Source organism: Podarcis bocagei (assembly GCF_964188305.1).
Source record: "Podarcis bocagei genome assembly, chromosome: 8".
Lineage (NCBI taxonomy): Eukaryota > Metazoa > Chordata > Lepidosauria > Squamata > Lacertidae > Podarcis > Podarcis bocagei.
Window position 1 is genome coordinate 93,733,668 of NC_138133.1, and position 27,944 is coordinate 93,761,611.

General features: G+C 48.4%; 1 long non-coding RNA gene across 2 annotated transcripts; it reads left to right on the forward strand.

Moving 5' to 3' along the window:
• On the forward strand, nt 1–27,684 carry LOC308593271. 2 transcript variants are annotated; one of them, XR_014010884.1, is made up of 3 exons: nt 1–62; nt 19,646–19,743; nt 27,510–27,684. It is a non-coding gene; the product is annotated as an uncharacterized lncRNA (long non-coding RNA). The 2 variants fall into 2 exon arrangements; XR_014010885.1 differs by having other exon boundaries at nt 13–67.
• Nucleotides 27,685–27,944: the final 260 nt, after the last annotated feature.

Genomic DNA, 27,944 nt, shown 5'->3' on the forward strand with positions numbered 1-27,944 from the left:
GGCCAGGCCTTGGGCGCGTGTTCGCCTCGGCGTCTCCGGCGCCATTTTCTCGAGGGAAGCGCGTGAGGTTGGTCGAGTCCGGGAGACTCTCTCTTGGGGGGAGCGGGCGGGAAAGAAGAAGAAGAATAAGAAGAAAGGATGATCCTCATGGCTTTTTCAATTATTATTCTTATTAGAAAAGGCTGAGGGAAGCTTGTAACATATTACGCTTTGTCGAATTACTTAATATTCTGTTGGGGAAGGGGAAGAAATGAGGATTATCCTTCATTTTTAAACTGTAATCATTATTGTAATGGGTATTCTGATAAAAGGGTGAGGGAAGTTTGTCGCTTTATCGTTTTTTAAAACACTCTTGGTGACTGGGAAAGAGTAATACATGATTATTATCATTAATTTTATTATTATTATTATTATAAAATGGTGAGGGACATTTGTCGTTTTATCGTTTTTTAAAATACCCTTGGTGACTGGGAAAGAGTAACATTATCGTTAATTTTATTATTATTATTGTTATTATTATAAAAGGGTGAGAGAAGTTTGTAGTGTATGATGTTTTGTCGGTTTTTAAAAAATCTGTTGGTGGACTTCCGGTCGGTGCCAGCGCTTAATGGCGGTCCTACCTCCGAGCTCCGGAGAAGGACTGCTTCGCAAGTTCGGGTCTTACCCGCTACGGCGAGCGGGGGACCCCTAAAATCCCAGGCGCTGAAGCCTGAGAACAAGGAGACTCGGTGGGCACCTTCGCGCCCCCCGGTACCGTGAAAGAGCCTTTTTAAAGGCTACGGATCGACATCGGGAGAGAGCGCGGTGCTGAGAGTCGCTACCCAGCCTGCGAAGTGAAGCCGCGTCGCCATAAGCGGAGAGCGCCGATTCCTTCCTGAAAAGAAAATTTGGACTGAATTCCCGTGAGTAAGAGCTGGAAAACAATCGGGACCCTTTAAATTTCAGAAATTGGGCTAAAAACGGGGAGATTTAAACAAAGGAAGTCTGCCTCCCCCCGACTGCATGAAAGTGAAAGCAACGGAACTCTAAACTTGCATCCGTTTAGACCTGCTCTTTGATCATATAAACCGGACATTTAGACCCTTGATCTCCCCTCTAGCAAGCAGGGCAGAGGGGAGGTGAATTTGACTAACAACTGCATGATTTATTTGGAGGAAAAAACCTCTGCTATCTCATCTATTTGAAAGCTTGAAACGGGGACTTCCGGTCGGTGCCAGCGCTTAATGGCGGTCCTACCTCCGAGCTCCGGAGAAGGACTGCTTCGCAAGTTCGGGTCTTACCCGCTACGGCAAGCGGGGGACCCCTAAAATCCCAGGCGCTGAAGCCTGAGAACAAGGAGACTCGGTGGGCACCTTCGCGCCCCCCGGTACCGTGAAAGAGCCTTTTTAAAGGCTACGGATCGACATCGGGAGTGAGCGCGGTGCTGAGAGTCGCTACCCAGCCTGCGAAGTGAAGCCGCGTCGCCATAAGCGGAGAGCGCCGATTCCTTCCTGAAAAGAAATTCGGACTGATTCCCCGTGAGTAAGAACTGAAAAATAACTGGGACTTTTTCAATTTTAAAAATTGGGCTAAAAACGGGGGAGATTTAAACAAAGGAAGTCTGCCTCCCCCCGACCGCATGAAAGTGAAAGCAACGGAGCTCTAAACCTGCATCCGCTTAAATCCGTCCTTTGATCAGCTAAACCGGACATTTAAACTTTTGATCTCCCCTCTAGCAAGCAGGGCAGAGGGGAGGCGAATCTGACCATTAACTGCATGACTTATTTGAAGGAAAAAACCTCTGCTATCTCATCTATTTGAAAGTCTGAAACGGTCTGCCTTTTTAGTACATTGAGCTGACTTTTCCCTGTGAAGTGACACCTTGATACAAAGTTTCCACAGTGCCTGACTTTTGTACATTTTAAGAAGAAACAGTATAAACAGCATACTGGGCAACTGTGGCAATTGGAAGCTATAAGACTTTAGTAACATTGATTTTGACTGGGTTAATCTCCTTTCTTTCTACATCTTGGATGGTCTCCTTTGTTCATGTATTTGGAAATTTCCTTCTATGGCCATTTTGATTTGCTCCCTCTAGAGGATAAAGTGAAGTCCAGCACGGCCTAAGACAGTGGAATTTTCCAAGGGAGAATAAATCCCGTGGGAATTGACCTTGACATGAGTGGGCCACAAGAAGAGATAACTACAAGAGCCAAGACCAAGCAACAACAACAGCAACAGCTGCAGCTGCAACAAGCAAAGAAAAGAGGTTCAATCTCAGGCGTAACAGCCGGACTAGCTGGAACAACAGGACAGGACAAAGGAGCAGCCGTTTCTATGGAAGCTGTGACAGAAGCTTTGCTTAAGATAAACCAGACTCTGGAGTCTTTGACAAAACAGACTTCAGAGAACACACAAAAATTAACAGAAATATCAACAAGATTAAACCAGAATACAGAATCTATAAACAAATTGGTCGAGGAAAACGCCACCACGCGTCAAATTGCCGAAGAGGCCAAAGCCACAGCTGGAGAGACGCAGGAGAAATTAGAGCCACTTGCCAAGAAGGTCTATGAGCATGATGCAACCTTGGCCTTGTGGGAGTTACAGAGGAAAGAGAGAAACTTAAAATTAAGACTGATTCCGGAGAATGAAAGTGACAACTTTGTGGAATATTTGACATGGGAGTTTGCGGATTGTTGGGACCTGGAGGAAGACGATTTCAAAATTACAACTGCCTTTAGACTGGGCAAAAAGCAAGATAGAAAGACACCAAGAGATTGTTTGATCACACTCAGATCTAAGGAGGAAAGAGATAAAATTTTAGGACTACACTTTGGAAAAGCCCTGCAAATTGGAAATTCAGCTGTACAGATCTTTAAAGACATACCAAAATACATCTTGGACTTAAGAAACTTCTACAAGGATTTGGTTCTTTTGTTAAAGAAAAATCTCATCCGCTTCAGGTGGGAGTTCCCACAAGGACTGTCATTCGACTACAAGGCAAAGAAAGTGAAAATAAAGACAATTCAAGATAAAGACAAATTTTTGGCAAGATATCAGGAGGACTTACAGAAGGGGACTGTGGACGCACTTGCAGAACAGAGGAGAGCACTGGATATCCTGAATCTCTCGTTTGGACAAAAACCACCACCGTCAGAAGAAGAGCAACAACTTGGAGCTGTTGGAGGAGCCTTAAGAAAATAACAAGATGGCTCTGCAATTCCTTAGTTGGAATTGTAATGGACTGAATGGGCCTTTGAAGAGAAGACAAGTATTTCATATTTTGAACAGAGAACAATTGGATTTGATATGTTTACAAGAAACTCACATAACTAGAGCCCACAGGAGATTACTCACAAATAAAAGGTTAGGACAAGAATTCATTTCATCAGACAAAGTTAAGAAGAGAGGAGTGGTAATATATGTGAAGGAGAAATGGGCTCCAAAAATGATATTCAAAGATGAACAAGGGAGATATCTGGCTGTGGAGATACAAGTACAAGGAGAAAAACTTTTAGTTGTTGGAATTTATGCACCAAATGAAGGCAAATCTGACTTCTTTAAGAGACTTCATGAAACTTTGACGGACTATCTGGATTACAACATGATAATCATGGGAGACATGAATGGCGTGGTCTCCACTAATATGGACAAGGCACAAAGACTAACAGTCACTAAAGAAGGGAGACTCCCTAAGACTTTTTTCGAAATGACAGAAAACATGGACTTGATAGACATTTGGAGAACAAGGAACCCTCTGGAGAGAGAGGGAACCTTCTTCTCCCAAGCAATGATGACCTGGACCAGAATTGACCAAATCTGGGTTACTAGTGGATTGGCTCCAAAGATTAAGAAAGTGGAAATCTGCCCAAAAACCTGCTCCGACCATAACGCCGTGAAGATGGAGATGAAACTCACAATAACCGGTCAATTTAGATGGAGAATGAATGACACCCTCTTTCGAGATAAGGAGATTCTCACGAAGGCCCAAAAGACCCTAAAAGACTATTTTGAAATAAATTTGAGGACTGACGTGGAGAAAAGAGTGATCTGGGACGCAAGTAAAGCTGTTATGAGAGGATTTTTGATCCAACAAAATTCAATAAAGAGGAAAAAACAAAATGAGAAAAAAGAGAAGATCTTGGAAATGATAAAGGAAGGAGAGAGGAAACTAAGAACAAAACCAAAGTCTCAGGACATTTTAAGAGAGATTAAGTTATATCAAACTCAATATATGGAATTGATGAACCAAGAGATTGAATGGAAGATAAAGCAAATGAAACAAAAGACTTTTGAATCAGCAAATAAATGTGGTAAACTTTTGGCATGGCAATTGAAGAAAAGGCAGAAACTAAATACAGTTACAAGCCTAGAGGTCGATGGAAAGAACATATCTAAACCTAATTGTCAGAGCTGCTTCAAGATCCTAGCTCACAGAGGATCACGCTAGCCAGCGGTCATTAAGTAAAAGTCTTTATTGAATTACAGTTTCCATTCTCACGCTGCTGTCTGCAACTCTACGTCTACTAGCTAGATCGGCGAGGCTCCGTCTGAGTCTCCGCCCCGTGCGCACCAACTTAATATCCTAGCCTTGCTCCACCTTTTCCTCCTGACTGTCCTCCTCTGGGTCCCTCTACCCCCCGGGGCTTCTTCCTTCCGGGATTCTTCTGACGCTGACCCGGACCCTTCTGCCTCCTTGCGCCGGGCTTTAGGACCTGGTTCCCTTTCGGGGCTGCTCACTGCGCCGCCTTCCTCTGCATTTGAACTTGGCGCGCGCGCCCAACCTTCCACTTTCCTCTTAACCGTTTCTTCGCTCCCCGATGGAGGTGTGGCCACTCCTGACTCCTGCCCTCCCTCCTGTGGTGAGCTGCCAGCGCTTCCCCCCTGGCTCCTTTCCTCTTCCCTGCTTCCTGGCGGTGACGCTGGTCCCGATTTCCAGCTGCTCCCCCCTGAGTCTCCTCTGGCTCTATCTTCCTGGGGTGCCTCTCTAGATTCCCCCCTTGCCCTGGCCACTGGTGCTCCTTTCTGTGAATCCTCTGATTCACTGGAAAGACTGGGAGATCTCGGGTCGTCGTCATCACTCATCCTTTCCTCTGTCTCCTCCCCTTCGCTCTCTGTTTCCTCCCTTGCCCGTGCCTCTGCACCTAAACCCCTGACATCCATCCCCCCCTCGAAGCCCCCCAGTCCCCCCTCCCCTCCTTCCGGTGCTGGAGCTGGGGGCTGCTGTTGCAAAGGGACGAACGTCGGATATCGGTCGCTTCCCGTGGCAGGCCTCCATCGGAACTCTTCCGGGTCTTCCTCCCTGCTCTCGTTGACGACAGTCACCTCCTCTTCCATCTCTGTGCCGCCGTGCTCGAAACCAGGGTCGTCCCCGAAAATGTCCATGTCCGTCTCTCCCGCACTTCCTCCAGGCGGCGTTGCTCGGCCGGAACAGTCCAGCCACTTCCTGCGGAACTGCTCCTCCGGCCTATCGTCCCACCAATACGAGGGTTCTGAGACAGATCCCGAGGGTGACCCCTCCGGGGAACGGACGTCTCGTGTCGGTTCCTCGTCCGAGTCGAACCCCCTGAACGTGCTGTCCGAAAGCGTGGGCGTGAAAAGCCAGTCGTCGAAAAAGTCCGCTGGCATAGGTCTATGTGGGAAGAGAGCATGAAACTCGTCTTTGAGCAGAGGTTCGTCTAAAGCGTAGCCCGGCACCCAGCTGTTCGCACTGGCCGGGGTGCCCTCCCTGGCGAGAAAGTATTCTACTCCCTCTTCCCCCCATCTGGAGTCCAAAATCTCCGTGACTTCGTTGATGCGCTCCTCCTGTGCCACTCCCGCGTGCCCCGTTCCTTCTCTGAGCGGACTCGGCGCCGTTCCGGGTTCCTGGAACCTGTGCGGTGCCTTGTAGGGAGTGAGCACCGATCTGTGGAACACCGGATGCATTCTGGAACCCTCCGGAAGCGCCAGCCTGAAAGCCACCGGGTTGACCTGCTCTTCGACTTGGTAGGGCCCCAGTTGTTTATGCCCTAGTTTCTTCTTGGCCAACGACCTGGCCGGCACTGCGTGGGCTGCTAACCAGAACCAGTCTCCCACGTGGAGCTCTTCGCCAACCCTTCTGTGTTTGTCCGCTTGTACCTTGTATGCGTGTTTAGCCAGCTCCAGGTGGCGCCGCAGCTGATCGTGGACTTCCTGCAGCTCCGACGCGAACGCATCTGCTGACTGCGGCTCCCCTTCTCCCCTGCATTCCAGTCCCGGGAAGGTTCTAGGGTGCCGCCCGTTGTTGGCGAAGAACGGCGTGACGCCCGTGGATACGTGCTTCGTGTTGTTGTAGGCAAACTCCGCAAGCGGCAGGTAATCCACCCACGTCGCAGGCTGTTGGTTCGCATAACATCTCAGGTACTGCTGCATGATGGCATTGGCTCGCTCCGCTTGCCCGTTGGTCTGCGGGTGTCTCGCCGACGCCAGATTGATCTTGACGTGTAGGAAGCCCATCAGCTTCTGCCAGAAGTTCGAGATGAACTGCCGCCCGCGGTCGGACAGAATAGACCGTGGCAGACCGTGAACCTTGAACACGTGGTCTATGAACAGTTTGGCGGTTTGCTCTGCCGTGGCCACCTTAGCACACGGAATGAAATGCGCCATCTTGGAGAACAGGTCCACCACCACCAACACTGCCGTCTTGCCCCTTGAGCTGGGCAGATCCGTGACAAAGTCCAGAGCCACCCTTTCCCAAGGTTCGACCGGAGTTTGCAGCGGCTCCAACAGTCCAGCCGGCGGTTTGTGCACCGTCTTTGCCCTCTGGCAAGTGTCACACCTCGCCACGTAGTCTGCGACCTCCCCTCTCATTCCAGGCCACCATAAATCCCTGGCTACTAATTCCACCGTCTTCTCCTTGCCAAAGTGCCCGGCCGTGGGTGCGTCGTGCAGCTGCTGTAGCACCTTGGCTCGAAGTTCGTCACCCGGCACGTAGATGGCCCCTTTACGGATGAGCAATCCATCTCGTAGCTGGAAACCGTCGGCCGCTGCCTTGCCCCCTCGCACCTCTGCCATCTTCGTTTGTGCGAAGGAGTCCCCCTGCAACGCTCGCCGCACTGCCTCTAGGTCCACGGTCGCCGCGGCGCACGCCCACACTGTCGGTGCAAAGATGTGCATGGCGGCCGCTGGTGTTGCGTCCTCCAGATACTGTGGCTTGCGGGAGAGAGCGTCTGCCATGATGTTGGTGTCCCCCGGGACATACTCTATTCGGAAGTCGAAGTCCGCAAAGAACTCAGCCCAACGTATCTGCCTCTGGTTCAGGAACTGTGCCGTGCGCCAGTGTTCCAGATTCTTGTGGTCCGTGCAAACCTGCACCGTGTGCTTGGCGCCGATCAGAAAGTGCCTCCACGCCTTGAACGCTGCATGAATGGCCAGCAACTCCCTGTCCCATATGGTGTAGTTCTGCTCGGACTTGCTGAGCTTCCTGGAGTAAAACGCTCCCGGCCGCCACACGCCCTGCTGGTCCTTCTGCAGCAGGACCGCCCCCACTGCTCTGTCCGAAGCGTCTGTCTCCACCCTCATCGGCATGCTGGGGTTGACATGAAGCAGCTGCTCTTCCGACGCGAAGAGACGCTTGAGGGCCTGAAAGGACTGCTCCGCCTGCTCTGTCCAGATGAACTTCTTCTTCTTGGAGCTAAGGGTGTCAGTGATGGCCGCCGTCTGCATCGCGAAGCCCTTGATAAACTTGCGATAGAAGTTCGCAAAGCCGACAAACCGTTGGACCTCCTTCCGGTTGCGTGGGCTCTTCCAATCCAACACTGCTCGAACCTTGGCGCTGTCCATGGCGAGCCCCTTGTCAGACAGCTTGTAGCCCAGAAAATCCACCTCCGGCACGTCAAATTGGCACTTCTCCAGCTTGGCGTAGAGCCTGTGTTGCTTTAGCCTGCCCAGCACTTCCTTGACGTGCTTGTCATGTTCTTGCTGCGACTCCGAAAAGATCAGGATGTCATCCAAGAAACAGACGCACGTCTTGTAGAGAAGTCCCGCCAACACGTGATGCATAAATGCTTGAAAAACGTGAGCGCCATTTTGCAGTCCAAAAGGCATAACTCTGTATTCGTAGGTACCCAGTGGCGTGAACATGGCTGTCTTCCACTCATCACCCTCCCGCATGCGAATGAGGTTGTACGCCCCCCGCAGGTCCAACTTGGTGAACACCTTTCCCTTCCGTACCTTCGCCAGGAGGTCGTCGATGCGGGGCATGGGGAAGTCCGACGGCTTGGTCACACTGTTCAAAATCCTGTAATCCACTACGAGTCTTTTTTGGGGCGTGTCTCGCTTCTTAACAAAGAATACAGGACTGCCCCCCGCTGCCTTAGACTCTCGGATGAAACCGCGCTCCAAATTATGATCGATGAAGTCTTTGAGTTCCTGCAGTTCGTCCTCAGACATGGAATACAGCTTCCCTTTAGGCAGCGCCGCCCCCGGCAGCAGGTCAATTTTGCAGTCATATGGTCTGTGAGGGGGTAGCCTGTCCGCCTCCTTCTCGCAGAAAACTTCCAGAAATTCTGCGTACTTGTGGGGAATCGCTTGCAGCGTGCCTAGCAGCAGCTGTGACTCCTCTTCCTCTCCTTCCTGCCTGGGTACGATGCAGTGTTCAGCACAAAAGGAAGAGCCGAAAACCAGCTGCCTCTGGAACCAAGCCATCGTTGGGCTGTGCTTGTCCAGCCAACTCATGCCCAATACAATGGGCGTGTCAGACAGTTGAGTGACGTTGAAGCTGATGACTTCCCTGTGATTTCCAAGTCGCATCACCATTGGTGGCGTCTGCTTCACCACTTGCCCCCCTAGCAGCTCCCTGCCATCCACAGTGACAACCTGCAGGGGCAGTGTGGCCGGCAGCAACTGCACAGCGTGCCTGTCGACAAATTCCTGCCCTATAAAGTCCGCGTTGCTGCCGGAGTCGATGGTGATTGGCACGTCCATGGTGATTCCAGTGGGCAGCTGGAGAGATGCTGTGAGCCTCACTACTGGTTTGGGCGGGAGGGGGTTCACTGGCTGTAAAATCTCTGGGGACTGCGTCACTAACACGTCTGGCTGGGCCCCAGTGCCTCTTCCTCCAGCCAGACATCGTCGTTTCCCTGCTGTGGTCCTCCCTGCTGCGTTGCTGCAGTCACCATTGCTGAGGCTGCAGTAAGCTTGTGGGGCCTCTGGGGACACTCTTTCGCCATATGCCCTGGCTGCTCACAGACGTAACACTTCCTGGTCCCTCTAGGAGGCTTCGCCTTCACTGCTGCCGGTGCTAGGGCTCTGGTTGCTGACTGAGCCCTTGCACCTCCAACCTCCATAGGTTCGGCTCCTCCTCCTGGCGGAGGCGTGGATTGCGCCCGTGCTGCTTCTCTGGGAAAGAAGGAGGGGCCCCCGGCTGGTTCGCGCCCTCCACGTCCTTCGTCCTTGCTCCACGGACGTCCTTCCAGCCTCACCCCCACAGCCAGTGCCCTCTGAACGACCTCCTGGGTGGTTCGGGGTCTCTCCCCCCTCGCTATCTCATCTTTAATCGAGTTGTGCAGTCCCTCCCAAAAGAGGTCTCTTACAGGAGCCGAATCTCTGTCCCATTCCAGGGCGCTGACCAAGGCGAAAAAGCGGGCATGATACTGTCTGACGCTGGCCCTCCCTTGTCTCAGCCCATGCACCTCCTTCCGTGCAAGATCAATGTCAATACTTGATAAGAAACACCCATCCATCGCTTTAATAAAGGCATCCGCATTCTGGAGCGCCGGATCGTTATCTCTCCATAAATTGCGCAACCATGCTTTCGCCTCCCCATGCAGATGGGACATGATGAACCCCACTCTCTCCTGTTCATCTCTAAAGTCTTTATGCAACAGTTGCAGTGCGCACAGTACGTCGGCTCTAAAGTTGGGATACTGTTGCAGGTTCCCATCGAAGTGAGAGAGCAGTCCGCCTGTCCGTCTCGCCAACCCAATTCCCTCCTGCCGGGGTGTTTGCTTTGCCAGTACGTCTAACCTGACCTGGAGATCCCTGCAGGCGGCAGCTGCCTCGTCCTCTCTCTTCCTGGATGCGAGAACCTCGGCGTTCAGTTGTGCCACTGCTTTTCTGAGGTCCTCTATCTGCTGCTCAGCCGTCATGTCTCCTGCCGTTCGTGAGCTCGCTAGTGGGCGCCTGTTTCTCTCCCCTCCTCGAGGCTGCAGATGCCCACAATGTAGAGACGGAGCCTACTGTCAGAGCTGCTTCAAGATCCTAGCTCACAGAGGATCACGCTAGCCAGCGGTCATTAAGTAAAAGTCTTTATTGAATTACAGTTTCCATTCTCACGCTGCTGTCTGCAACTCTACGTCTACTAGCTAGATCGGCGAGGCTCCGTCTGAGTCTCCGCCCCGTGCGCACCAACTTAATATCCTAGCCTTGCTCCACCTTTTCCTCCTGACTGTCCTCCTCTGGGTCCCTCTACCCCCCGGGGCTTCTTCCTTCCGGGATTCTTCTGACGCTGACCCGGACCCTTCTGCCTCCTTGCGCCGGGCTTTAGGACCTGGTTCCCTTTCGGGGCTGCTCACTGCGCCGCCTTCCTCTGCATTTGAACTTGGCGCGCGCGCCCAACCTTCCACTTTCCTCTTAACCGTTTCTTCGCTCCCCGATGGAGGTGTGGCCACTCCTGACTCCTGCCCTCCCTCCTGTGGTGAGCTGCCAGCGCTTCCCCCCTGGCTCCTTTCCTCTTCCCTGCTTCCTGGCGGTGACGCTGGTCCCGATTTCCAGCTGCTCCCCCCTGAGTCTCCTCTGGCTCTATCTTCCTGGGGTGCCTCTCTAGATTCCCCCCTTGCCCTGGCCACTGGTGCTCCTTTCTGTGAATCCTCTGATTCACTGGAAAGACTGGGAGATCTCGGGTCGTCGTCATCACTCATCCTTTCCTCTGTCTCCTCCCCTTCGCTCTCTGTTTCCTCCCTTGCCCGTGCCTCTGCACCTAAACCCCTGACACTAATGAAATTAGAAATTGCTTTTTAAGTTATTTCAAAAAACTTTACACCCAAGGCCCGCAAAATGAAGAAGATATAGACAAATTCCTTGGAAGATATGGATTACAAAACATCTCTCAGCAAAGTAAGATGGACTTGAACCAGAGAATCTCAGAACAAGAGATAGAGGCTGCCATTCAGAATATGCAACTGGGCAAATCTCCGGGACCAGATGGACTGACTTCTAGATACTACAAATCGCTGAAGGAATGGTTGATTCAACCACTAAGAGAAGTTTGTAATGAGATTCTTGAGGGAAAAAGGGCACCTGAATCGTGGAAAGAGGCATATATTTCACTCATACCAAAGTCAGAGACTGAAAAGACTCAACTCAAGAACTACCGCCCGATATCACTCCTCAATGTGGATTACAAAATTTTTGCAGACATTTTGGCAAAAAGATTTAAAAGAGTTTTGATGGAGAAGATTCATAAAGACCAAGCAGGCTTTCTCCCTAAAAGACACCTAGCAGACAATGTAAGGAATGTAATAGACATTTTGGAAAAGCTGGAGGTGAATATAAACACTAAAGCAGTATTGATCTTTGTGGACGCGGAGAAAGCCTTTGATAATATCTCTTGGAGTTTTATGAGGAAGAATCTTCATGGGATGGGGGTAGGCCAGGGTTTTGAGAATGGTATGGCTGCAATATATTCCGAACAAAAAGCTAAGCTGATTGTAAATAATGTTGTGACTGAGGAACTTAAGATAGAAAAAGGAACTCGGCAGGGGTGCCCAATTTCCCCATTACTTTTCATTTCGGTTCTGGAGGTGTTGCTGAATATGATAAGAAATGACCAGCAGGTCAAAGGTGTACAGGTCGGAGCTAAACATTACAAGTTAAGAGCGTATGCAGATGACCTAGTATTGACTTTGCAAGAGCCAAACACTAGTACGAAAAGGGTTTTAGAAATAATTCAACAATTTGGCCAGGTGGCTGGATTTAAGTTGAATAAGCAAAAAACTAAAGTCTTAGGGAAAAACCTAACAGATATGGAAAAGGAGAAATTTCAGGAGGAAACAGGTTTGACAGTGGTTAAGAAAGTTAAATACCTAGGGGTTTATTTAACACCTAAGAATGTCAATTTGTATAAGGACAATTATGAAAGATGTTGGTCAGAGATTAAAAAAGATCTAGAAATATGGTCAAATCTGAAACTGTCAATGTTAGGCCGAATTGCAGTAATTAAAATGAATGTATTGCCTAGAATGTTATTTTTGTTTCAGACCTTGCAGATTCTTGACAAGATGGAATGTTTTAAGAGGTGGCACAAAGACATTTCGAAATTTGTCTGGCAGGGCAAAAAGCCCCGAATTAAATTCAAAATACTGACTGACGCTAAAGAAAGAGGGGGTTTTGCCCTGCCGGACCTAAAATTGTACTATGAGGCAGCAGCGTTTTGCTGGCTGAAAGAATGGATGCTCCTCGAGAACACGGACATCTTGGATCTGGAAGGCTTCAATAATGCTTTTGGTTGGCATGCATATCTTTGGTATGACAAGGTTAACAGTACTTTTAAAAATCACATTGTTAGAAAAGCATTATTTAATGTTTGGATAAGATACAAAGACTTATTGGAAAATAAAACCCCTAGATGGGTGTCACCAGTGGAGGGTAAAGCAGTGAAGAAACTCAATATGGAGGTCGGATGGCCGAAGTATTGGGAAATTTTAGAACAGGATGGAGACAAGTTTAAACTACAAAGTCAGGAGAAATTGAAGCACAAAGTAGAAAATTGGTTTCAATATCGCCAAATAATGGAATTTTTTAAACAGGATAGGAAAATCGGTTTCCAAGTGGAGAAATCAAAACTAGAGACCGAATTGCTAGAACCCAATACTAAGAATTTATCTAGAATGTATAACTTGCTGTTGAAATGGAACACACAGGATGAAACAGTTAAATCTGCTATGATTAAGTGGGCGCAGGATGTTGGACACAACATTATGTCAGATGACTGGGAATGGTTATGGAACACCGGTATCAAATTTACGGCATGTAATGCCTTAAAGGAAAACATTATGAAAATGGTATACAGGTGGTACATGACCCCAGTCAAGCTGGCAAAAATCTACCATTTGCCCGATAATAAATGTTGGAAATGTAAAGAGACTGAAGGTACTTTTTATCACCTTTGGTGGACATGCCCGAAGATAAAGGCCTTCTGGGAAATGATCTATAATGAAATGAAAAAGGTACTTAAATGTACATTTTCTAAAAAACCAGAGGCCTTTCTCTTGGGCATTGTCGGCCAATTGGTGACAAAGAAAGATAGAAATTTCTTTATGTATGCCACAACAGCAGCAAGAATACTCATCGCAAAGTATTGGAAGACACAAGATTTACCTACTCTGGAAGAATGGCAGATGAAAGTGATGGACTATATGACACTGGCTGAGATGACAGGCAGAATCCGTGACCAACGCAAAGAGATGGTGGAAGAAGAATGGAAAAAATTTAAAAGCTATCTTAAGGTCTACTATAAACTTAACGAATGTTAAAATGTTGTGGTTGCTAGAAGTAACAGGGTACAGGGATACAAGGTTAGACAATAAAGGAGGACTAAGACGACAGAGATTAGAAAGTAACAATTGGGAGTTGCTAGTTCAAATATGGACACTGGGATGCAGAGAGGGGGGGTATGGGGAAGTCCAAGAAAAGAGGTTTATGAAAATATCTTTGAAATTATTTTGTATGTTTGTTTTGTTTTGTGTTTGTTTGTTTTTCTTAAAAATGCTGTAAAACCAATAAAAATTTATTAAAAAAAAAAAAAGAGAAAAAAAAAATGAAAGCTTGAAACGGTCTGCCTTTTTAGTACACTGATCTGACTTTTCCCTGTGAAGTGACACTTTGATACAAAGTTTCCACAGTGCCTGACTTTTGTATATTATAAGAAGAAACAGTATAAACAGTATACTGGGCAACTGTGGCAATTGGAAGTTATAAGACTTTAGCAACATTGACTTTGACTGTGTTAATCTCCTTTCTTTTTACATCTTGGACTGTCTCCTTTGTTCTTGTATTTGGAAACTTCCTTCTATGGCCATTTTGATTTGCTCCCTCTAGAGGATAAAGTAAAGTCCGGCACGGCCTAAGACAGTGGAATTTTCCAAGGGAGAATAAATCCCGTGGGAATTGACCTTGACATGAGTGGACCACAAGAAGAGATAGTTACAAGAGCCAAGATCAAGCAACAACAACAACAACAACAGTTGCAGCTGCAACAAGCAAAGAAAAGAGGCTCAATCTCAGGCGCAACAGCCGGATTAGCTGGAACAACAGGACAAGACAAAGGAGCAGCCGTTTCTATGGAAGCTGTGACAGAAGCTTTGCTTAAGATAAACCAGACTCTGGAGTCTCTGACAAAACAGACTTCAGAGAACACACAAAAATTAACAGAAATATCAACAAGATTAAACCAGAATACAGAATCTATAAACAAACTGGTCGAGGAAAACGCCACCACGCGTCAAATTGCCGAAGAGGCCAAAGCCACTGCTGGAGAGACGCAGGAGAAATTAGAGCCACTTGCCAAGAAGGTCTATGAGCATGATGCAACTTTGGCCTTGTGGGAGTTACAGAGGAAAGAGAGAAACTTAAAATTAAGACTGATTCCGGAGAATGAAAGAGACAACCTTGTGGAATATTTGACACGGGAGTTTGCGGATTGCTGGGACCTTGAGGAAGACGAATTCAAAATCACAACTGCCTTTAGACTGGGTAAAAAGCAAGATAGAAAGACACCGAGAGATTGTCTGATCACACTCAGATCTAAGGAGGAAAGAGATAAAATTTTAGGACTACACTTTGAAAAGGCCTTGCAAATTGGAAATTCAGCTGTACAGATCTTTAAAGACATACCAAAATACATTTTGGATTTAAGAAACTTCTACAAGGACTTGGTTCTTTTGTTAAAGAAAAATTCTATCCGCTTCAGGTGGGAGTTCCCACAAGGACTGTCATTCGACTACAAGGCAAAGAAAGTGAAAATAAAGACAATTCAAGATAAAGACAAATTTTTGGCAAGATACCAGGAGGACCTACAGAAGGGGACTGTGGACGTACTTGCAGAACAGAGGAGAGCACTGGATATCCTGAATCTCTCGTTTGGACAAAAACCACCACCATCAGAAGAAGAGCAACAACTTGGAGCTGTTGGAGGAGCCTTAAGAAAATAACAAGATGGCTTTGCAATTCCTTAGTTGGAATTGTAATGGACTGAATGGGCCTTTGAAGAGAAGACAAGTATTTCATATTTTGAACAGAGAACAACTGGACTTGATATGTTTACAAGAAACTCACATAACCAGAGCCCACAGGAGATTACTCACAAATAAAAGGCTAGGACAAGAATTTATTTCATCAGACAAAGTTAAGAAGAGAGGAGTGGTAATATATGTGAAGGAGAAATGGGCTCCAAAAATGATATTCAAAGATGAACAAGGGAGATATCTGGCTGTGGAGATACAAGTACAAGGAGAAAAATTTCTAGTTGTTGGAATTTATGCACCAAATGAAGGCAAATCTGACTTCTTTAAGAGACTTCATGAAACTTTGACGGACTATCTGGATTACAATATGATAATCATGGGAGACATGAATGGCGTGGTCTCCACTAATATGGACAAGGCACAAAGACTAACAGTCACTAAAGAAGGGAGACTCCCTAAGACTTTTTTCGAAATGACAGAAAATATGGACTTGATAGACATTTGGAGAACAAGGAACCCTCTGGAGAGAGAGGGAACCTTTTTCTCCCAAGCAATGATGACCTGGACCAGAATTGACCAAATCTGGGTTACTAGTGGACTGGCTCCAAAGATTAAGAAAGTGGAAATCTGCCCAAAAACTTGCTCCGACCATAACGCCGTGAAGATGGAGATGAAACCCACAATAACTGGTCAATTTAGATGGAGAATGAATGACACCCTCTTTCGAGATAAGGAGATTCTCACGAAGGCCCAAAAGACCCTAAAAGACTATTTTGAAATAAATTTGAGGACCGACGTGGAGAAAAGAGTGATCTGGGACGCAAGTAAAGCGGTTATGAGAGGATTTTTGATTCAACAAAATTCAATAAAGAGGAAAAAACAAAATGAGAAAAAAGAGAAGATCTTGGAAAAGATAAAGGAAGGAGAGAGGAAATTAAGAACAAAACCAAAGTCTCAGGACATTTTAAGAGAGATCAAGTTATATCAAACTCAATATATGGAATTGATGAACCAAGAGATTGAATGGAAGATAAAGCAAATGAAGCAAAAGACTTTTGAATCAGCAAATAAATGTGGCAAACTTTTGGCATGGCAATTGAAGAAAAGGCAGAAACTAAATACAGTTACAAGCCTAGAGGTGGATGGAAAGAACATATCTAAACCCAATGAAATTAGAAATTGCTTTTTAAGTTATTTCAAAAAACTCTACACCCAAGGCCCGCAAAATGAAGAAGATATAGACAAATTCCTTGGAAGATATGGATTACAAAATATCTCTCAGCAAAGTAAGATGGACTTGAACCAGAGAATCTCAGAACAAGAGATAGAGGCTGCCATTCAGAATATGCAACTGGGCAAATCTCCGGGACCAGATGGACTGACTTCTAGATACTACAAATCGCTGAAGGAATGGCTGATTCAACCACTAAGAGAAGTTTGTAATGAGATTCTTGAGGGAAAAAGGGCACCTGAATCGTGGAAAGAGGCATATATTTCACTCATACCAAAGTCAGAGACTGAAAAGACCCAACTCAAGAACTACCGCCCAATATCACTCCTTAATGTGGATTACAAAATTTTTGCAGACATTTTGGCAAAAAGATTTAAAAGAGTTTTGATGGAGAAGATTCATAAAGACCAAGCAGGCTTTCTCCCTAAAAGACACCTAGCAGACAATGTAAGGAATGTAATAGACATCTTGGAAAAGCTGGAGGTGAATATAAACACTAAAGCAGTATTGATCTTTGTGGATGCGGAGAAAGCCTTTGATAACATCTCTTGGAGTTTTATGAGGAAGAATCTTCATGGGATGGGGGTAGGCCAGGGTTTTGAGAATGGTATGGCTGCAATATATTCTGAACAAAAAGCTAAACTGATTGTAAATAATGTTGTGACTGAGGAACTTAAGATAGAAAAAGGAACACGACAGGGGTGCCCAATTTCCCCATTACTTTTCATCTCGGTTCTGGAGGTGTTGCTGAATATGATAAGAAATGACCAGCAGGTCAAAGGTGTGCAGGTCGGAGCTAAACATTATAAGTTAAGAGCGTATGCAGATGACCTAGTATTGACTTTGCAAGAGCCAAACACTAGTACGAAAAGGGTCTTAGAAATAATACAACAATTTGGCCAGGTAGCTGGATTTAAGTTGAATAAGCAAAAAACTAAAGTTTTAGGGAAAAACCTAACAGATATGGAAAAGGAGAAATTTCAGGAGGAAACAGGTTTGACAGTGGTCAAGAAGGTGAAATACCTAGGGGTTTATTTAACACCTAAGAATGTCAATTTGTATAAGGACAATTATGAAAAATGTTGGTCAGAAATTAAAAAAGATTTAGAAATATGGTCAAATCTGAAACTGTCAATGTTAGGCCGAATTGCAGTAATTAAAATGAATGTATTGCCTAGAATGTTATTTTTGTTTCAGACCTTGCAGATTCTTGACAAGATGGAATGTTTTAAGAGGTGGCACAAAGACATTTCGAAATTTGTCTGGCAGGGCAAAAAGCCCCGAATTAAATTCAAAATACTGACTGACGCTAAAGAAAGAGGGGGTTTTGCCCTGCCGGACCTAAAATTGTACTATGAGGCAGCAGCTTTTTGCTGGCTGAAAGAATGTATGCTCCTCGAGAACACGGACATCTTGGATCTGGAAGGCTTCAATAATGCTTTTGGTTGGCATGCATATCTTTGGTATGACAAAGTTAACAGTACTTTTAAAAATCACATTGTTAGAAAAGCATTATTTAATGTTTGGATAAGATATAAAGACCTATTGGAAAATAAAACCCCTAGATGGGTGTCACCAGTGGAGGCTAAAGCAGTGAAGAAACTCAATATGGAGGTCGGATGGCCGAAGTATTGGGAAATCTTAGAACAGGATGGAGACAAGTTTAAACTACAAAGTCAGGAGAAATTGAAGCACAAAGTAGAAAATTGGTTTCAATATCGCCAAATAATGGAATTTTTTAAACAGGATAGGAAAATCGGTTTCCAGGTGGAGAAATCAAAACTGGAGACCGAATTGTTAGAACCCAATACTAAGAATTTATCTAGAATGTATAACTTGCTGTTGAAATGGAACACACAGGATGAAACAGTTAAATCGGCTATGATTAAGTGGGCGCAGGATGTTGGACACAACATTATGTCAGATGACTGGGAATGGTTGTGGAACACCGGTATCAAATTTACGGCATGTAATGCCTTAAAGGAAAACATTATGAAAATGGTTTACAGGTGGTACATGACCCCAGTCAAACTGGCAAAAATCTACCATTTGCCCGATAATAAATGTTGGAAGTGTAAAGAGACTGAAGGTACTTTCTATCACCTTTGGTGGACATGCCCGAAGATAAAGGCCTTCTGGGAAATGATCTATAATGAAATGAAAAAGGTACTTAAATGTACATTTCCTAAAAAACCAGAGGCCTTTCTCTTGGGCATTGTCGGCCAATTGGTGACAAAGAAAGATAGAAATTTCTTTATGTATGCCACAACAGCAGCAAGAATACTCATCGCAAAGTATTGGAAGACACAAGATTTACCTACTCTGGAAGAATGGCAGATGAAAGTGATGGACTATATGACATTGGCTGAGATGACAGGCAGAATCCGTGACCAACGAAAAGAGACGGCGGAAGAAGAATGGAAAAAATTTAAAAGCTATCTTAAGGACTACTATAAACTGAATGAATGTTAAAATGTTGTGGTTGCCAGAAGTAATAGGGTACAGGGATACAAGGTTAGACAATAAAAGAGGACTAAGATGACAGAGATTAGAAAGTAACAATTGGGAGTTGCTAGTTCAAATATGGACATTGGGATGCAGAGAGGGGGGGTATGGGGAAGTCCAAGAAAAGAGGTTTATGAAAATATCTTTGAAACTATTCGTGTATGTTTGTCATTTTTTGTGTTTGTTTGTTTTTCTTAAAAATGTTGTAAAACCAATAAAAATTTATTAAAAAAATAAAAAAATAAAAAATCTGTTGGTGGTTGGGAAATAGCAATACATTATTAATATCATTAAATGTTAAATTATTATTATTATTATTATCATTATTATTATTATTATAAATCACAGCCACCCAAGGGGGACATGGCCTCTTCCCCCCTAAGCCTTAGCAGTAAACTATTTTTATTTATTTGAATTGGGGGGAGAAGCAACTCCAGAGTAACTGGCTGTGATAATGATAATAATTTATTCTTTATTTAAAATCAAGTGCAGATCTCCATTGCTTTCCCCCTGAGGCCGCCTTTAATGTCTTGGAAACTGCTTGAAGCGGTGCTTTTGTAACCAGCTAATTCCTCCAGATCCCAATTCCTCCACTTATAATTAATATTATTATTATTATTTAATGAACCCTTGTGTTTCCTTCACAGATTCCTGCCTTGCGGGGGGTTGGACTGGGACCCCTCTTTCCCTTCTTTGGTAAATAATAGACATTATTGATATTTCTTAGGTCTGCTCTGCTGAATTCCTGTTCTGAAAAGGAGGAGGAGGAAACTTTGCGTTATGAAGGGAGAAGAGGAGATGGAGGAAAAGTCATGAAGGTAAAAGGTACAAAATAGAAAGACATTGTCAGAGCTGCTTCCAGATCCTAGCTCACAGAGGATCACGCTAGCCAGCGGTCATTAAGTAAAAGTCTTTATTGAATTACAGTTTCCATTCTCACGCTGCTGTCTGCAACTCTACGTCTACTAGCTAGATCGGCGAGGCTCCGTCTGAGTCTCCGCCCCGTGCGCACCAACTTAATATCCTAGCCTTGCTCCACCTTTTCCTCCTGACTGTCCTCCTCTGGGTCCCTCTACCCCCCGGGGCTTCTTCCTTCCGGGATTCTTCTGACGCTGACCCGGACCCTTCTGCTTCCTTGCGCCGGGCTTTAGGACCTGGTTCCCTTTCGGGGCTGCTCACTGCGCCGCCTTCCTCTGCATTTGAACTTGGCGCGCGCGCCCAACCTTCCACTTTCCTCTTAACCGTTTCTTCGCTCCCCGATGGAGGTGTGGCCACTCCTGACTCCTGCCCTCCCTCCTGTGGTGAGCTGCCAGCGCTTCCCCCCTGGCTCCTTTCCTCTTCCCTGCTTCCTGGCGGTGACGCTGGTCCCGATTTCCAGCTGCTCCCCCCTGAGTCTCCTCTGGCTCTATCTTCCTGGGGTGCCTCCCTAGACTCCCCCCTAGCCCTGGCCACTGGTGCTCCTTTCTGTGAATCCTCTGATTCACTGGAAAGACTGGGAGATCTCGGGTCGTCGTCATCACTCATCCTTTCCTCTGTCTCCTCCCCTTCGCTCTCTGTTTCCTCCCTTGCCCGTGCCTCTGCACCTAAACCCCTGACATCCATCCCCCCCTCGAAGCCCCCCATTCCCCCCTCCCCTCCTTCCGGTGCTGGAGCTGGGGGCTGCTGTTGCAAAGGGACGAACGTCGGATATCGGTCGCTTCCCGTGGCAGGCCTCCATCGGAACTCTTCCGGGTCTTCCTCTCTGCTCTCGTTGACGACAGTCACCTCCTCTTCCATCTCTGTGCCGCCGTGCTCGAAACCAGGGTCGTCCCCGAAAATGTCCATGTCCGTCTCTCCCGCACTTCCTCCAGGCGGCGTTGCTCGGCCGGAACAGTCCAGCCACTTCCTGCGGAACTGCTCCTCCGGCCTATCGTCCCACCAATACGAGGGTTCTGAGACAGATCCCGAGGGTGACCCCTCCGGGGAACGGACGTCTCGTGTTGGTTCCTCGTCCGAGTCGAACCCCCTGAACGTGCTGTCCGAAAGCGTGGGCGTGAAAAGCCAGTCGTCGAAAAAGTCTGCTGGCATAGGTCTATGCGGGAAGAGGGCATGAAACTCGTCTTTGAGCAGAGGTTCGTCTAAAGCGTAGCCCGGCACCCAGCTGTTCGCACTGGCCGGGGTGCCCTCCCTGGCGAGAAAGTATTCTACTCCCTCTGCCCCCCATCTGGAGTCCAAAATCTCCGTGACTTCGTTGATGCGCTCCTCCTGTGCCACTCCCGCGTGCCCCGTTTCTTCTCTGAGCGGACTCGGCGCCGTTCCGGGTTCCTGGAACCTGTGCGGTGCCTTGTAGGGAGTGAGCACCGATCTGTGGAACACCGGATGCATTCTGGAACCCTCCGGAAGCGCCAGCCTGAAAGCCACCGGGTTGACCTGCTCTTCGACTTGGTAGGGCCCCAGTTGTTTATGCCCTAGTTTCTTCTTGGCCAACGACCTGGCCGGCACTGCGTGGGCTGCTAACCAGACCCAGTCTCCCACGTGGAGCTCTTCGCCAACCCTTCTGTGTTTGTCCGCTTGTACCTTGTATGCGTGTTTAGCCAGCTCCAGGTGGCGCCGCAGCTGATCGTGGACTTCCTGCAGCTCCGACGCGAACGCATCTGCTGACTGCGGCTCCCCTTCTCCCCTGCATTCCAGTCCCGGAAAGGTTCTAGGGTGCCGCCCGTTGTTGGCGAAGAACGGCGTGACGCCCGTGGATACGTGCTTCGTGTTGTTGTAGGCAAACTCTGCAAGCGGCAGGTAATCCACCCACGTCGCAGGCTGTTGGTTTGCATAACATCTCAGGTACCGCTGCATGATGGCATTGGCTCGCTCCGCTTGCCCGTTGGTCTGCGGGTGTCTCGCCGACGCCAGATTGATCTTGACGTTTAGGAAGCCCATCAGTTTCTGCCAGAAGTTCGAGATGAACTGCCGCCCGCGGTCGGACAGAATAGACCGTGGCAGACCGTGAACCTTGAACACGCGGTCTATGAACAGTTTGGCGGTTTGCTCCGCCGTGGCCACCTTAGCACACGGAATGAAATGCGCCATCTTGGAGAACAGGTCCACCACCACCAACACTGCCGTCTTGCCCCTTGAGCTGGGCAGATCCGTGACAAAGTCCAGAGCCACCCTTTCCCAAGGTTCGACCGGAGTTTGCAGCGGCTCCAACAGTCCAGCCGGCGGTTTGTGCACCGGCTTTGCCCTCTGGCAGGTGTCACACCTCGCTACGTAGTCTGCGACCTCCCCTCTCATTCCAGGCCACCAGAAATCCCTGGCTACTAATTCCACCGTCTTCTCCTTGCCAAAGTGCCCGGCCGTGGGTGCGTCGTGCAGCTGCTGTAGCACCTTGGCTCGAAGTTCGTCACCCGGCACGTAGATGGCCCCTTTACGGATGAGCAAGCCATCTCGTAGCTGGAAACCGTCGGCCGCTGCCTTGCCCCCTCGCACCTCTGCCATCTTCGTTTGTGCGAAGGAGTCCCCCTGCAACGCTCGCCGCACCGCCTCTAGGTCCACGGTCGCCGCGGCGCACGCCCACACTGTCGGTGCAAAGATGTGCATGGCGGCCGCTGGTGTCGCGTCCTCCAGATACTGTGGCTTGCGGGAGAGAGCGTCTGCCATGATGTTGGTGTCCCCCGGGACATACTCTATTCGGAAGTCGAAGTCCGCAAAGAACTCAGCCCAACGTATCTGCCTCTGGTTCAGGAACTGTGCCGTGCGCCAGTGTTCCAGATTCTTGTGGTCCGTGCAAACCTGCACCGTGTGCTTGGCGCCGATCAGAAAGTGCCTCCACGCCTTGAACGCTGCATGAATGGCCAGCAACTCCCTGTCCCATATGGTGTAGTTCTGCTCGGACTTGCTGAGCTTCCTGGAGTAAAACGCTCCCGGCCGCCACACGCCCTGCGGGTCCTTCTGCAGCAGGACCGCCCCCACTGCTCTGTCCGAAGCGTCTGTCTCCACCCTCATCGGCATGCTGGGGTTGACATGAAGCAGCTGCTCCTCCGACGCGAAGAGACGCTTGAGGGCCTGAAAGGACTGCTCCGCCTGCTCTGTCCAGATGAACTTCTTCTTCTTGGAGCTAAGGGTGTCAGTGATGGCCGCCGTCTGCATCGCGAAGCCCTTGATAAACTTGCGATAGAAGTTCGCAAAGCCGACAAACCGTTGGACCTCCTTCCGGTTGCGTGGGCTCTTCCAATCCAACACTGCTCGAACCTTGGCGCTGTCCATGGCGAGCCCCTTGTCAGACAGCTTGTAGCCCAGAAAATCCACCTCCGGCACGTCAAATTGGCACTTCTCCAGCTTGGCGTAGAGCCTGTGTTGCTTTAGCCTGCCCAGCACTTCCTTGACGTGCTTGTCAACAAATTCCTGCCCTATAAAGTCCGCGTTGCTGCCGGAGTCGATGGTGATTGGCACGTCCATGGTGATTCCATTGGGCAGCTGGAGAGATGCTGTGAGCCTCACTACCGGTTTGGGCGGGAGGGGGTTCACTGGCTGTAAAATTTCTGGGGACTGCGTCACTAACACGTCTGGCTGGGCCCCAGTGCCTCTTCCTCCAGCCAGACATCGTCGTTTCCCTGCTGTGGTCCTCCCTGCTGCGTTGCTGCAGTCACCATTGCTGAGGCTGCAGTAAGCTTGTGGGGCCTCTGGGGACACTCTTTCGCCATATGCCCTGGCTGCTCACAGACGTAACACTTCCTGGTCCCTCTAGGAGGCTTCGCCTTCACTGCTGCCGGTGCTAGGGCTCTGGTTGCTGACTGAGCCCTTGCACCTCCAACCTCCATAGGTTCGGCTCCTCCTCCTGGCGGAGGCGTGGATTGCGCCCGCGCTGCTTCTCTGGGAAAGAAGGAGGGGCCCCCGGCTGGTTCGCGCCCTCCACGTCCTTCGTCCTTGCTCCACGGACGTCCTTCCAGCCTCAACCCCACTGCCAGTGCCCTCTGAACGACCTCCTGGGTGGTTCGGGGTCTCTCCCCCCTCGCTATCTCATCTTTAATCGAGTTGTGCAGTCCCTCCCAAAAGAGGTCTCTTACAGGAGCCGAATCTCTGTCCCATTCCAGGGCGCTGACCAAGGCGAAAAAGCGGGCATGATACTGTCTGACGCTGGCCCTCCCTTGTCTCAGCCCATGCACCTCCTTCCGTGCAAGATCAATGTCAATACTTGATAAGAAACACCCATCCATCGCTTTAATAAAGGCATCCGCATTCTGGAGCGCCGGATCGTTATCTCTCCATAAATTGCGCAACCATGCTTTCGCCTCCCCATGCAGATGGGACATGATGAACCCCACTCTCTCCTGTTCATCTCTAAAGTCTTTATGCAACAGTTGCAGTGCACACAGTACGTCGGCTCTAAAGTTGGGATACTGTTGCAGGTTCCCATCGAAGTGAGAGAGCAGCCCGCCTGTCCGTCTCGCCAACCCAATTCCCTCCTGCCGGGGTGGTTGCTTTGCCAGTACGTCTAACCTGACCTGGAGATCCCTGCAGGCGGCAGCTGCCTCGTCCTCTCTCTTCCTGGATGCGAGAACCTCGGCGTTCAGTTGTGCCACTGCTTTTCTGAGGTCCTCTATCTGCTGCTCAGCCGTCATGTCTCCTGCCGTTCGTGAGCTCGCTAGTGGGCGCCTGTTTCTCTCCCCTCCTCGAGGCTGCAGATGCCCACAATGTGGAGACGGAGCCTACTGTCAGAGCTGCTTCCAGATCCTAGCTCACAGAGGATCACGCTAGCCAGCGGTCATTAAGTAAAAGTCTTTATTGAATTACAGTTTCCATTCTCACGCTGCTGTCTGCAACTCTACGTCTACTAGCTAGATCGGCGAGGCTCCGTCTGAGTCTCCGCCCCGTGCGCACCAACTTAATATCCTAGCCTTGCTCCACCTTTTCCTCCTGACTGTCCTCCTCTGGGTCCCTCTACCCCCCGGGGCTTCTTCCTTCCGGGATTCTTCTGACGCTGACCCGGACCCTTCTGCTTCCTTGCGCCGGGCTTTAGGACCTGGTTCCCTTTCGGGGCTGCTCACTGCGCCGCCTTCCTCTGCATTTGAACTTGGCGCGCGCGCCCAACCTTCCACTTTCCTCTTAACCGTTTCTTCGCTCCCCGATGGAGGTGTGGCCACTCCTGACTCCTGCCCTCCCTCCTGTGGTGAGCTGCCAGCGCTTCCCCCCTGGCTCCTTTCCTCTTCCCTGCTTCCTGGCGGTGACGCTGGTCCCGATTTCCAGCTGCTCCCCCCTGAGTCTCCTCTGGCTCTATCTTCCTGGGGTGCCTCCCTAGACTCCCCCCTAGCCCTGGCCACTGGTGCTCCTTTCTGTGAATCCTCTGATTCACTGGAAAGACTGGGAGATCTCGGGTCGTCGTCATCACTCATCCTTTCCTCTGTCTCCTCCCCTTCGCTCTCTGTTTCCTCCCTTGCCCGTGCCTCTGCACCTAAACCCCTGACAGACATATTAACATATAACATATAAGAACATTTTTTAAAAAAACCCACTCCGGATATATTACACCCACCTAAGTGGGGCTTGGCCTCATTGCCCGTAACCACCACTGTACAGTAGAGTAAAAAATTAGTAGAATTATGTAATTTTTTTGATTGGGGTAGGCTTGAGCCTCCTGGCTTCTCTTCTGCTGCTGAGGTATGCCTCCTTTTCCCTGTTCTTGTTAGGCGATCAGAAGGTGACAAAGCAATGGGTTGGAAACTTAATTTCTTCAGATGAACCATTGCTATAACCAGGAAATTACTCAAGGCACCGATTTTTCATCTATCGATTTATCCACATAATTCAAGCAGAGATCCCAAAGTGATACACTTGCATGTTAAATCTTAAGATAAATGTTTTGGAAGAGGCATAAATTAAAAAAGGTAATTAATTTGCAAGGGAGCCCAGTGAATTAGAGAGGCAGTGAGCTGGCTGGTTTGTCTAATGGAGCATCCAAAACCCAGTTTGGGTCTAGAAGACCCAGTTTGCCCTCTCGCCCCAGCCTTAAGGGCAACCCTCCATTGCTTTCTGTTTGATTTTTTGAGCAGATACTCTGAATTGAACAGCAGTAGAAGAAATGGGGATCAGCCCCTGCTGTAGTGGCCAGCACTAGAAGCCGTTTGAGTAATTCAGATCAGGAAAGTAGGAATATTTAATATTTACAAACCAGCAACTTTACCCCAGTTTGGGACACTTTCATCGGCTTGCAATGTTAAGAGAGGTGTTCTGAAGAAAAGCACTTTCTACATTTCTGAGTCTTCAGAGTAGGCTCATGGTTTTTCCTTTGCTTGCAGTTTTGTATATCGGCAATCAGCCCGAGTACTTCAGGCAGGACAAAAGGGGATGGCAAGGGGGGCTTCCTGGCGGAACCGAACTTGCAGTTGCAGAAGGGTGGATTCCTGCCTTGGGGCAGGTTGGATTGGATGACCCTTGAGGTCCCTTCCCGACATACACTCACCCACCATCATATGATTCTTTGGAAAGTGCTTCAGAATACAGTTTGGAGGTGGTTGTGTGTGTCAGCCCTTAAAAATCAACAGTGCAATGTGCTGCACAGCAGGGGCAAAGCAAAGATTTAAGACTGTCCCCCGCCATGCACCCAGGCTGGGAGCCCCAATTGCAGGAGACTCAGTGGGGTGAGCCCCTGCAAGAGGGGACAAAACCAAAAGCCAGTTAAATCATTTACATTGACAAACACTGGCACGGATGTATGTGTTGTGGACATTTGCAGCAGTTTGTAATGTTAAGAGAGGGGTTTTAAAGAAAAACACTATTCACTCATGAGCATTCCCTTTGAGCAGGCTTATAGTTGTTTCCTTTTCTGGAGGCAGAAATGTTCTTAGCAGATGTACAATCCCCCCCCCCCCCAAGGCTTCAGGCCTCCTCCTGACTGTGGAAATGCTTCTGGGGAGATTGTAAGCAGCACCTCCTCCGCTCCCAGTCAGGAAAAGGGGGTGGCAAGGGGTGCTTCATGGCGCAACTTGCAGCTGCAGTTTAAAGTGCCTTAAAAGTGCCCTTTCATAGGGCAAGACTGACAGGACAAGCAATGTTGGTGGTTTTTCTCCTGCATATTTTTGCCTTTAGGTGGGCTGGGCTGGATGACCTTTGGGGCCCCTTCCAGATATAGATATATGTGCGGCATCATAGGATGTGAGCGCTTAGTATGAGCACCAAGGTTGCAGGGGGATCTCCATAAGGGACGCCTGCATATTCCTAAGAGCTGTAAAGTGCCACAGAAAGCAGAATCAGAAAAACATACCTCCTGGTTAGTTGTATGATGGCCAACAACTTCCCCTCTCCAGCCTGCTACTTTATTCTGTCTTGCATAGCTATACAAACGATGGGTGCCTGTTATATACTCCTCAGTTCATCTGAAAGAATTCAGGCTGGCAGGTTTGCTGTGTTCCTTAATGTCATATTTTGTGGATCTATTATCACCCATATGTTTCTTGCATAAGCCTACTTAGGCATGGAAAACAAAAGGGTGGGGGAAAATGAGGGTTTCTGAAATGAGTGGGCTTCCCTGCACACACTTCAGGGCAGAAGGGGGAGATAGAGGGAACGCTCTACCTTCTCCCCCCTAATCTGTCTTCCCTACCTAACCATGGCGGATAAAGTCCCACCTTCAGTGCCTGCCCGGAAGAGGAGCAGCACCCATACAGAGAACGGTAGGAGCTGAATTCTCCAGGGATCTTCTGGGTATGGAGGGGTGAGGGTTTTCTTCACCAACACCAGTGTGCAGTGCATACACAACTGTAGAAACGAGTCAGAATAAACAGGCTTCCCCAAAAGTATAGTATTTCCACCCTAAGTTTCCAAATTCCCCTAATCCTGGGGTCAGGAAGTCAGTTTTGTTTTGGGACTGCCCTGCAATGCACACCTGCCTATGCTCTGAGGCCGCAGGTGCAGAAAAATCTCTTCAGGAGATTTTTTCCCTAATGAAAATGGTACTTCCAGACAAGTGCACAACAACCTGGACAATTTGGGGTTGGAGTAAAGGCCACGGAAAGTCTAGTTTTTTACTAGGGGTCAAAGGTCAGAAAGAAGGGACG